The sequence below is a fragment of the Salvelinus alpinus genome, chromosome 34 (assembly GCF_045679555.1).
Source record: "Salvelinus alpinus chromosome 34, SLU_Salpinus.1, whole genome shotgun sequence".
Taxonomy (NCBI): Eukaryota; Metazoa; Chordata; class Actinopteri; order Salmoniformes; family Salmonidae; genus Salvelinus; species Salvelinus alpinus.
In genome coordinates this window covers 11,949,463-11,961,885 of record NC_092119.1, presented here as the reverse complement: position 1 = coordinate 11,961,885, position 12,423 = coordinate 11,949,463, and the positions used below count along the sequence as shown (strand labels likewise).

At 41.3% G+C, this 12,423-nt stretch overlaps 1 pseudogene; it reads left to right on the top strand.

Annotated features, from left to right (window-relative positions):
- Positions 1–6,454, top strand: part of LOC139563499 (galactocerebrosidase-like) — a 94,115-nt pseudogene extending 87,661 nt beyond the window's left edge.
- Positions 6,455–12,423: the final 5,969 nt, after the last annotated feature.

The following is a 12,423-nucleotide window of genomic DNA, read 5'->3' as shown; positions in this document are numbered from 1 at the left end:
ATGTTGCTATACATTCTGCAGCTCAGCTTCAGAATGTCATAGAGACTAATCGATTCATCCTATATGCATCAGTCACGTCTTTTGTGGGCATTTTAAAGCTTGTTTGTAGCGTAAGGCACCACAGAGTTAAGCATTGTTATAGAACACTTTGTATTATCTGGATGCTTTTTATTTAGTTCAAAATATAAAGCTAACAATGGGTGTCCTTTTTGCATTTTACTTAAACAAACAGTATGGCATACCCTCAATTAATTTGAGCCCTGGTTTTACCGAAACACACCAAGCCGTTCCCCGACACGGAGGTATTGAAATGAAGTCAAATTAAAATGAAGACAATTGTTGAAATGAATTACTTTCAGCACCATTTACTGTCTGTCTGTTTGACTGTGCCACTCTAAAGCTGATGTCTGCCCGCTTGCAGTTTTTCTTTCTCTCCTGCACTCACTCTCTCCTCATTAATAAGTTAAGGACTTTAAAAAGTGTCTGTTTCATGACATTGTAATACATTTGGTCTCCAGTCTGGGGCTACAGAAAAGGCTACCCAACAGGCTACTCTTTCTACTGTAGGCTACACAGGCCTAATTTATGTTAAATTGATTTGATGGAGCCCTGCAGTGCTGCATCTCTCCAACAGCACCCTGCAGAGGCGCGCTGGACATGGATAAGATAAATATGTTTGGCAAAGTGGGCATAGCTTATCATGAGGCAGCATCAGCGCTCACTTAAGTAGCCCTCATGCCACTGAGTGAGTGAAGTTATCATTGTTTTGGGGCAGAATAATGTGAGGTGTTATGTGTTGTTGGAGGTGCGTCTTGGTCAAACTGCTGATCATAGATTTATGTTTAGAATCCCTATTAATTCAATAGCATCTGTGGGCCTATGTATGGCCTTTTATTGTGGCATGAACACAACAATCACTTCAAAGGGCTCCTTTACTAGGCTTCCTGCGCACATTTACCAACTGGCAACATATCTCTGGCAACAGTGGTGAATGGAAAGAGACTACTTCTGTTGCATTAAACACCACAGTGTCATGCTATTTAGTGACAGAATTAATGGCTCCACTAAACACCACAGTGTCATGCTATTTAGTGACAGAATTAATGGCGCCACTAAACACCACAGTGTCATGCTATTTAGTGACAGAATTAATGGCTCCACTAAACACCACAGTGTCATGCTATTTAGTGACAGAATTAATGGCTCCACTAAACACCACAGTGTCATGCTATTTAGTGACAGAATTAATGGCTCCACTAAACACCACAGTGTCATGCTATTTAGTGACAGAATTAATGGCGCCACTAAACACCACAGTGTCATGCTATTTAGTGACAGAATTAATGGCGCCACTAAACACCACAGTGTCATGCTATTTAGTGACAGAATTAATGGCTCCACTAAACACCACAGTGTCATGCTATTTAGTGACAGAATTAATGGCTCCACTGCTGTCCGTGCGAGTCTCGGTTTTCGACCACTCATATCTGCCTTGGCAAAATGTCAGTGTTTTCCTCGAACCACGTGGCATTCTGGAACATAGGCTATACCACCCGCTTTCAAGTTGATTCTCTCATGTTTCATCCCTCAGACGTGAGATAATGATAAATAATGATGTAATAGCCTACAGTTTTGACATTTTGTTTTCATTATTGTGGTAGGATCATGTTTTACCAGTACGGCGTACCCCCACAATTTATTTTGCCGGGACGCCAATGTTTGTGAACAATGTAATCATAAACAAAAACTGTATAGCCTCAAAACATGGTTAAATCTATAATTTTGATATTGTGGATGGTCAGTCCTTGAATCCATAGCTCTGTCTATGAATCTGAGTGGTTACATTTCTCCAGCCCCATTCCTTAACTTTTTTAGTGTTTGAACTGTAGATTGCCCCTTTAATTGTTTGAAGTGACACCTGCGTTTAACAAATTCCTGCTTATCAGTTAATGTATTGTTGTGTAGTGCACAAGCCATTGATATATTAATGCCTATTGTTTACCAAGTCTTTTTTGTTTCACAGTTGGAGAGACTGTGCTTGCGGAGGGTCATTCTGGAACGAGAGGGTACGGCTGGCACACGCTATCCCTCACAGTCGAGGTATGTTCACAACTTCAATCTCTGAAACAGTAGGAAAACTAGTTCCAAGGAAACCTGATAATTATCATCAAAATGCATCTCTGTCAGCTCTTCTTTTCATATAAATGACTTCAAGATCTTAGTAGAGGAAAATCGTGTTTGTCTCTACCAGACAACTTAACAAATTGAAGTATTTGGTGGTTAGTTTCCTCTCCCTGCCTTTTCCTTTACACAAATAGCCATATACAGTATATTTATCTGTGTTATATGGACACATTAACTAATAGAAACCTGTCTATTTTCAGGGGGAATGTGCCACAGGGTTGCTGAATGGATATCATCTATGGAAGAATACTGTGGTATTGGGACCAAGGAATGGCTGGGCTGCCATAGGAACACACTCATTTGAACTGGCACAGTTCGACAACTTTGCTGTGGAGGCAAAATCATCATTTGTCTGTGTTTGTTTGCGGTGAAAATGTCTTGGTCATGAATTCATTTATTGAAACCATTATGCCTCTGTGGGCCCTTAAATGTGATTGTGTGTCAAATGAGAAAAGGCTGGCTTTTATTTACATGTTACATGTACATGTTTTTTAAAGGGAATAGCTCATTTGATTGCACAAATATTCGATTAACAACTATACTGTACGTTTGCCACATGTGTGTGTGCAAGCCTTGCTAGCTTTAAAAATTGGGAAATGCCTTGTATTTTCCAACAAATAATGGGAAATCAACCGTTTCGATCTGAGAATGACCTTTTCTATTAACTTTTTGTTCTCTATGCACTGTGAAAAGAATCATTGCCTAGTGACTAAATACCGAAATTATTATTTCATTTTTATTTTACGAATGTTTACAATGAATAGAAGGCCTATTTTGAAATTACCTCTAGCATATTTTTTTCAACAAATTTGCACCTGCACAAAAACGTGATGAAACGATACCCCTTGTTAATAAATAACGTGAGAGACGCCCAGACAACATCTGAGCGCAGGAGAAGATTATTTATAGCACCTTGACTCCTATGCCTCAATGTATTGCAGAGGTTATTATTTTAGATTTTGATATACAGGTACATATCATATAAATAATAATTAACTGTACGCCTCCGAGCTAAACAGAGAAATCTTATTTTATTCATTGTCGGCGAGCTAATGTTAGCTTTGCTGTGCGCTTTTCAAAACCAGGAGAAATAGGCTGTGTGGCTGTTTAATACACCTAGGTAAGGATGATGATAATAACAGTTAGCTACAACGGGGTAAGACCAATCATTTATATATAGACTAGATGACAGATTGTGTTGAAGCCACCCGGCTGCCATCTTGGCACTCCCCCACCGTTATATTATATTTTGCAAGCTATAGAAATGCATTTATGTTTTTGCCACATTTATTATATTAAAGACTACTTAATGCATACTTTTAAATTGTATAATGTGAAATAAATATATAAAACATTTGCTTTAATGTATAATTTTTTGAGACGCTAATATTACTGTCCCCACAACAACAAAAATACGTAAATACATGTAATTTGGTCCTTGAAACATTTAATTGAAATACTGTAGGATTCCATTCATTCCTATGGAGGACTGCTCCTACTGGGGAGTGCCAATATGGCTGACCGGTGGCTTCAAAGCCTCTCAAAGTTGATATAGACCATTGGATAAGACTGCCGGCCTAAAAGGTCCCCCATCTGTGTGCAGTTCTTGTCTACCTATGTAGTTGGGGCGTCCTTGGTGGAGAGTGTTGAGCCAGAGGACATCCAAATGAAGCTGAACAAATCCTCATAGAAAACATGTCCGAAGTTACCAATAATCCTACAAATCTAAGTGATGCTCATAGCATGGCTTGCTAGACCCCATATCGTTGCTGCCGGATGACAACTTATCTCCAAAAATGAAACTAAGAAAAATGTAAATTCTTTATGAGGTTTCACCTCCGATCCGATATATTATTTATGTGTTTTGTATTTCAGTTAGAATATCTCTTCAAGATCATCCCCCAAGTGGAGTGAAGTAGGGCTTGTCATCAGGATTTAACATCAGGTTAGTACCCTCTGCAATTCAGAATAGTACTCGCATCATATGTAAAAGTGATTCAGTGAAAGCCTTTCCTCCCTTTGATTATATTTAGGGGGAGTTCTTACATAAAGTTATGTAGTAGCATTTTCATATTATTTGTCCAATAATGTGATCACAACACAATTGTAACAGTTGATGCAATTAAGCTGTGATGTCCTACTAACAGTTTACCTCAAAAGTCCTATTTAAACACTTAGAAAGTGTGAACTGAACAGGGAGGGGTCCCTTGAGTTTGAGTGCAGACAGTATTTCAGCCATTTCAAGTGGCCCCTCATTTCACTTAGACGTTGATTAGGTTGATTAGTAAATGTGTCGTTCCCTGCCCTGTTTTGTTAACACACAGCTTTCTTTGTGCTGTTTTTCTGTAGACCATTACTTAAAAGCCCTGAGAACGGGATGAAACCCTGACTGAAGCCAGCAGTTAATTAACATGTTAATTGGAGCAATGAACTTGGGTGCGCTTGGTAACTAAAAAGTAGTCCCAGTCTGATCATAATGACTTTGATTTGTCTTGTGATTTCAAAGGACACATGTAAAAAAAAATGGCAGCTCATTGCTCGTCACTCTCATGTTTCCACTTGCAGCTCTAAGCGTACATAATTGGTTGCAGTGGAACCACATTATTTAATTGTACATGCTTAATCAGCACGAGCCAACACAACACAATTTCAAGTTTTTATATTTTCCTTTCTGATATGTAGGCCTAAATCAAATTACAACTCTGAGGTATAAAAACACATTTTACTTGGACTTAATCTCTTTTTTACCCTCAAACAAAACCAGATTGATGTACTTGTATTTGGTGTTCAAATAGTTTGTTGAAAAGTAAGACAGATTCTTGATACTTCCAGTTCCTTCTGTTAACGTGGCTTCCTCCTTCTTATTATTTTATTTCCTCTATCTGAACTGACAGTAATGACAAACCATCAAACGTGAAAAAAACACATTGTTTTGCATCTATTCCGATTGGTGCAGTTGGAAAAAGGGAGATGAAGAAATGAGAGAAAGCCACAAAAGACTGGAGATGCATCTCTCATGACATCATCCACCATGGGTCACTCTACTTATTTTGAATGTCAGCATTAGACCACTAGATGGCAGCCTTGCCTCAGCTATGGGCTCATTGGAGTTTTTCAGTCTTCCCATATAACATTTATACAGAGATATTTACAGCAGACATTGTCTATCATATCTATGTACTGTATGTGTTTAAACATAAATTGATTAATTTACATCTTTACCATGAAGAAATGCAGCACATTACAGCACATTACTCAGTGTAAGAAGGTATAGCTTACTGTGTCACAGGGTCCATTCAAAATGCTGAGCTGCAGGTGGAAGGGATCCACTGTGAGTGATGCTGGTCACTGTTCCTCAAAGCCCCTTAAGCCACGGAGGGATGTCTTTTTCACACACATACAGAGGACACACACACCATGAGCCGAGGCCTTAATTCGGTGGGGAAATTTCCCCCAGTAAACCTCAGCCTCATCGGCATTCAGAAAGAAAATGTGTTTTGTTGCTTAGGAACAGTTTGCCTTGCGTCTCTGCAGGTGGTCTCCTTGTGAATATCATTATGTGCCCCTCAATTCGGGAGGATGACACATTTTTCATTTCTGCCAATATTTCTGGTCTGCTCCAGTCAATCTCAGGAGGCCTGGAAAATGCTTTCATTGATTAAAGAGGGAGCTAGGCAGTCAAAGTCTGTGAGAGACATGTCACCTACCTGTATATTAATGTCTAATTTATCGACATTGTATTTCTGGGGGGGACAGCTTCAAGCTTACAGTCAATATTGTTATGTTTGCTTTATGGGGACAACTGAAAAGACAGTGTCATTTAAGTGCCAAAACATCCCAAGTCATGTCCTCAGAGCATGTGCAGATCAGCTGGCTTGTGTGTTTACAAACATGCTCATTCTCGCTATATTCCAGTCTGTTGCCCACCATTGTTGCCCACCATTGTTCCTGTGCCCAAGAAAGCGAAGATAACTCAACTAAATGACCATCTCCCGGTTGTACTTCTGTCATCATGAAGGGCTTTGAGAGGCTAGTTATGGACCATATCACCTCCACCTTACCTGACACCCTAGACCCAGTTCAATTTGCATGTCGCACCAACAGATCCACGGGCAACACAATCGCCATTGCACTGCACACTGTCCTATCCCACCTGGACAAGAGAAATATCTATGTAAGAATCCTGTTCGTCGACAACAGCTCAGCCTTCGAACCCAATGTGCCCTCTAAGCTCATCACTAAGCTCAGGGCCCTCCAAGCTCATCACTAAGCTCAGGGCCCTCCAAGCTCATCACTAAGCTTAGGGCCCTCCAAGCTCATCACTAAGCTCAGGGCCCTAGGTCTGAACCCCTCCCTGTGCAACTGGATCCTGGAATTCCCACAAGGGCCGACCCCAAGTGGTGAAGGTAGGCAACAACACCTCCGCCGATCCTCAACACAGGGGCCCACGGGTGCATGCACAGCCCACTCCTGTACTCCCTGTTCACCCATGACTGTATGGCCATGCACGTCTCAAAGTCAATCATCAAGTTTGCTGACGACACAACAGTGGTTGCCCTGATTACCAACAACCAGTGGCGATTTTAGCATGTAAATCGTGGTGGGGCAAACTCAAAAAAAGTGTTTTAGATGCATGCCAGCAAAGTCACTAAACAATACATTAATTGCACTATACCGGCCTACATAAAGCTGTCCCAACAGCAGAGCTTTCTTTTTAGCACCAAGGAGTGAATCCTTACCACCACTACACCTGGTTATCAGCGGAGCCTTGTCTGGCAGCGAAACAGTTCATTCAGCCTCATTTACTACATTTAAAAAAAAACATAGCTGCTATGGCTGACTTGCTTAAACAAATGTGGTTTCTACCATCAATTGAGATGTACAAACTATGGCATAAGGGATCAATGAGCAGATAAGAAGCAATCCGTAATTTTGATTAAGACGTTAATGAGAGAGCTAAGACGGACGTAGTCAAAATAACTATTTGTTCAGCACTTTTGAAATGTACAGCGACAGAATTCAGAACATGGGCCGTTCTTACAGTATTCTCCCTGTACACCAAGTCAGAACCGTATGATAAATAAAGGGTGTCACGCTCTTGGAAATGAGCGGACCAAGGCGCAGCGTGAGTATAGTTCCACATATTTATTTAAGTGAAACTAACAAAACAAAATAACTAAACTTACAAAGACCATGAGGACGTAGTGCCCAAACACACTAACAAACAATCAATATCCCACAAAACACAGGTGGGGAAATAGCTACCTAAATATGATCCCCAATCAGAGGCAACGATAAACAGCTGCCTCTAATTGGGAACCACATTAGCACCAACATAGAAATAGATATACTAGATCACCTCCTAGTCACGCCATGATCCTACTACACCATAGAGAACCAAGGGCTCTCTATGGTCAGGGCGTGACAAAGGGGGCATATAAGCAGACAATGAAAGCTCTTACAATATTCAATGATGACATTTCTCTAAGACAGGCTATAGGCTACATGTGCACCACCAAGTCAGAATAGTAGGCTAAGTTCTGAGGGGGAAAGGGACCAAATTATTAGGGTGAGGCACATGGGCTACTAACTACTTACTACAGAACATACACTTAGTATTACTTTCTTAGCTACAGTATACATATCTCCCTGGCATATTACATAATTTATGCAGCAGCATACAATACATTTTTGGACTCACCTTGTTGTGAGGTTCTCACTTGAAGAGAAAGGTGGCGCGGCTGTCATTCTTGTGGGCAAATTTTGTCATCAAACTTTGTCATCAAAGTCTGGCATTCTCTGGTGCTTTGAAGACAATTGGGAACTCTAAAAAAACAAGGTTGAATCATGACATCAGTGATCTTCAGGTCGGAGAACTAGAAAGAGTCCCGAGTTCCTGACTTGGAATTTCGAGTTGGATGACCGTTCAAAATGTTTTTTCCACAGTCAGAGCTCGTTTTTTTCCTGGTTCACAGTTGTTTTTAACACAGCAGAAATCATGCTGGATTGACAGCATGGCCACTGTAATTCAACCTTTTTTGTGTTGCATGGGAATGTTTATCCTTTTAAACGTAGAAAAGAGACCCTTAAACCCAGACTTGGACCACACACCATCTCCACTGAATAGCAGGCTTGTGATTGCTTTGCAGTTAGCCACTGATTCCTTCCAAACCACTCATTGTTGAATTTGCGAGCACAGAATACCAGGCTGAAACACCTGCATTTTGGAGCTGCCTTACTCAAGAAAGCAAAAAAGAGACCATGTTGGAACCATACACCCTCTCCACCATACACCCTCCACCACTACTAACTCATTTTATTTTATTTTTACATTGTTTACCAACTGATATGTGACACATATAAATTCAAAAATAACATGCGAAACAGGCAACCAAAATATATATATATTTTTTTTTAGCTAAGCAGGTGGTGCTCAAAACAGGTGGGGCTCTGCCTCACCTGCAATGAATGACGGGTCACCACTGCCAACAACAATGAAACAACCTACAGGGAGAAGGTGAGTGCCCTGGCGGAGTGGTGCCAGGAAAATAACCTCTCCCTCAACGTCAACAAAATGAAGGAGTTTATTGTGGACTTCAGGAGATAGCATAGAGAACACGCCCCATCCACATCGACGTGGCTGCAGTGGAGAGGATCAAAAGCTCTCCACTGTGCACATCACTGAGGATCTGAAATGGTCCCTTCACACAAACAGCGTGGTGAAGAAGTCTCAACAGCGCATCTTCAACCTCAGGAGTCTGAAGAAATTCAACTTGGCCCCTAAGACCCTTATGAACTTCTACAGATGCGCCATTAAGAGCATATTTTCAAGCTGTATCACTGCCTGGTAATGCAATTGGAGAGCCCTGCGGTTGCGGAAGAAGCAGAGGTTGGTGCACATCACCGGGGGCACACTGCCTGCCCTTCAGGACATCTACAGCACCCGGAGTCACAGGAAGGCCAAGAAGATCATCAAGATCTACACCCACCCGAGCCACACCCTGTTCCCCCCGATACAGGTGCCTGAAAGCTGGGACCCAACATATTCAGTTGGCCATGCTGTTCTGATTTTTGTTGTCCTAGATGTCTTTTGTTTTTTTGCATTGTTGTTTTCTTTTGTCTTTCTCTTTTTTCTCTTTTGTTCATTTTATTGGTTTTTGGTGCATTGGAGGATGGGGCTTGGGGGACTGGAACGGAATTAGAATTGTTTTCTCGGTGGAGGGGTGGGGGCTCTGGGGTGGTCTCGGATGGTTGAGGGGCAGCTCTCGGGGAACTGTGGGGGGGACCTTGGAGGGCGGGTGGCCTGGCGGTTGGAAGCTTGGGCCGGTGGCTGATTGGTCGCTGGCTCAGATCCTTGTTTTTGACCTTGTGGGAGATATGTCGACCTTGCCATTGAGCAGGGAGTTGACCCTGGTTGCTTCTATGGGTCGCTCTGGATGGGAGTCTGTTAGATGACTAACGTGATGTAGATGTAGAGCGGCTTCACTGCAAGTAGATTGTATGTTTTAAATATTCAATAAAAAAATCTGAGAAACAGCTTCAATCTCCAGGCCATCAGACTGTTAAACTTCTTCGGGATCGGTCTCCCGTCCACGGGAAGGTTGAGCTAACGTAGGCTAATGCGAATAGCATGAGGTTGTAAGTAACAAGAACATTTCCCAGGACATAGACATATCTGAAAAAGCAGAAAGCTTAAATTCTTGTTAATCTAACTGCACTGTCCAATTTACAGTAGCTTTTACAGTGAAAGAATACCATGCTATTGTTTGAGGAGAGTGCAACGTTTGAACATGAAATGTTATTAATAAACAAATTAGGCACATTTTGGCAGTCTTGATACATTTTGAACTGAAATGCAATGGCTCATTGTATCAGTCTAAAACTTTGCACATGCACTGCTGCCCTCTAGTGGACAAACTCGAAATTGCAGCTGGGCTGGAATGATACATTATGGCCTTTCTCTTGCATTTCAAAGATGATGGTCAAAAGAAATGCAAAAGAACGTTTGGTTTTATATTTGTATTATCTTTTACCAAATCAATTGTGTTATATTCTCCTACATTCCTTACACATTTCCACAAACTTCAAAGAGTCTCCTTTCAAATGAACCAAAAATATGCATATCCTTGCTTCAGGGCCTGAGTTACAGGCAGTTAGATTTGGGTATGTCATTTTTGGCGAAAATTTTAAAAAGGGGCGGATCCTTAAGAGGTAAACAGTCACCACCAGCCTTAGTCACTGACCTAGCCGGCTACCACCCGGTACTCTACCCTGTACCTTAGAAACTGCTGCCCTATGGTAGTACACTGTGTTTTCCACTAGCGCCGGCTATAAGCTATACAGCCAATTACAGAGTCCTTTCTAGCCGGGTACTTTTTCCAATTAAATTAAAAAGGCTACTTTTCAATTCGCTAAGTCAGAAAATTTGAATTTGCTAAATCAGAAAAGCATGAATTTGCACGTGCCATAAAATATGAGTGAATTCGCAGTTCCCATATAATGCGGTAACGATGAGTCGAAATCCACTTAGCCTACTTTTTTTTCTGGTATATTCATTTATTTTCTTTCACGTGCAAGGTGCGCCAGTAACTTTTCAGCACATTTTTGCATTCCAGTTCTACATTTAGCTGCTCTGTTATAGTCTACCATTGAAAACCATTGAAGACTACATTCATAAATTCAGTCTACTCACCGAGCTTATTTATTTTAGGGAAGGTGATTTACAAAAGTAAACGTTCAGTAGTGAACATACCACCAATTTGCTGGCTACTATTGACAGTCTGCAAAAACAAAGCTACAAAAACACACCTATTATTCATCTTGGCTAGCCGTACTGTAGCCATGTCGATATCTTTTGGAACATTTGTCTTAATGGAATTGTCTGCATCATTTCCAATCCCCAATAATTTTTGGGGTAAATATATACAGTACCAATCAAAAGTTTGGACACACCTACTCATTCAAGGGTTTTTATTTATTTTTACTATTTTCTACATTGTAGATTAATAGTGAAGACATCAAAGCTATGATATAGCACATGTGGAATCATGTAGTTACCAAAGAAGTGGCAAACAAATCAAAATATATTTTATATTTTATCTTCATTAAAGTAGCCACCCTTTGCCTTGATGATAGCTTTGCACACTCTTGGCATTCTCTCAACCCTCTTCACCTGGAATGCTTTTCCAACAGTCTTGAAGGAGTTCCCACATATGCTGAACTTGTTGGCTGCTTTTCATTCACTAACTCATCCCAAACCATGTCAATTAGGTTGAGGTCGGGTGATTGTGGAGGCCAGTTCATCTGATGCAGCACTCCATCACTCTCTTTCTTGGTCAAATAGCCCTTACACAGCCTGGAGGTGTGTTGGGTCGTTGTTCTGTTGAAAAACAAATGATAGTAACACTAAGCGCAAACCAGATGAGATGGCGTATCACTGCAGAATGCTGTGGGAGCCATGCTGGTTAAGTGTGCCTTGAATTCTAAACAAATCACAGACAGTGTCACCAGATAAGCACCCCCACACCATCACACCTCCTCCTCCATGCTTTATAGTGGGAACCACACATGCAGAGATCATCCTTTCACCTACTCTGCTTCTCACAAAGACACAGTGGTTGGAACCAAAAATCTCACATTTGGACTCATCAGACCAAAGGACAGATTTCCACCGGTCTAATGTCCATTGCTTTTGTTTCTTGGCCCAAGCAAGTCTCTTCTTCTTGCGTGCTGACCAGACCGCATGCGCACATGCGTCCGTGTGCGCCATCCCGTGCAAGTTGATTTTGTCCACCCACACCAGACGCACCAAACTCTGTACCATATTAATTTGGGGACCGGTCGAAAAGCATTAAACATTTATGGCAATTTAGCTAGCTTGCTTGCTGTTGCTAGCTCATTTGTCCTGGGATATAAACATTGGGTTGTTATTTTACCTGAAATGCACAAAGTCCTATACTCCGACAATTAATCCACAGATAAAACGGTAAACCGAATTTGTTTCTAGTCATCTCTCCTCCTTTCTTCAGGCTTCTTTTTCTTATTTTGGACTTTATATGGCGTTTGGCAACCAACTTCAGGTGCATTACCACTACCGACTGGAGTGTGGACCTCAGTTCATCTTTCAATCACCCACATGGATGTATGCTCCTAAAATCCAATGAGGAGATGGCATGTGGGTATATGCACCTAAAAACCAATGAGGAGATGGGAGAAGCCGGACTTGCAGTGCGTTGAGCG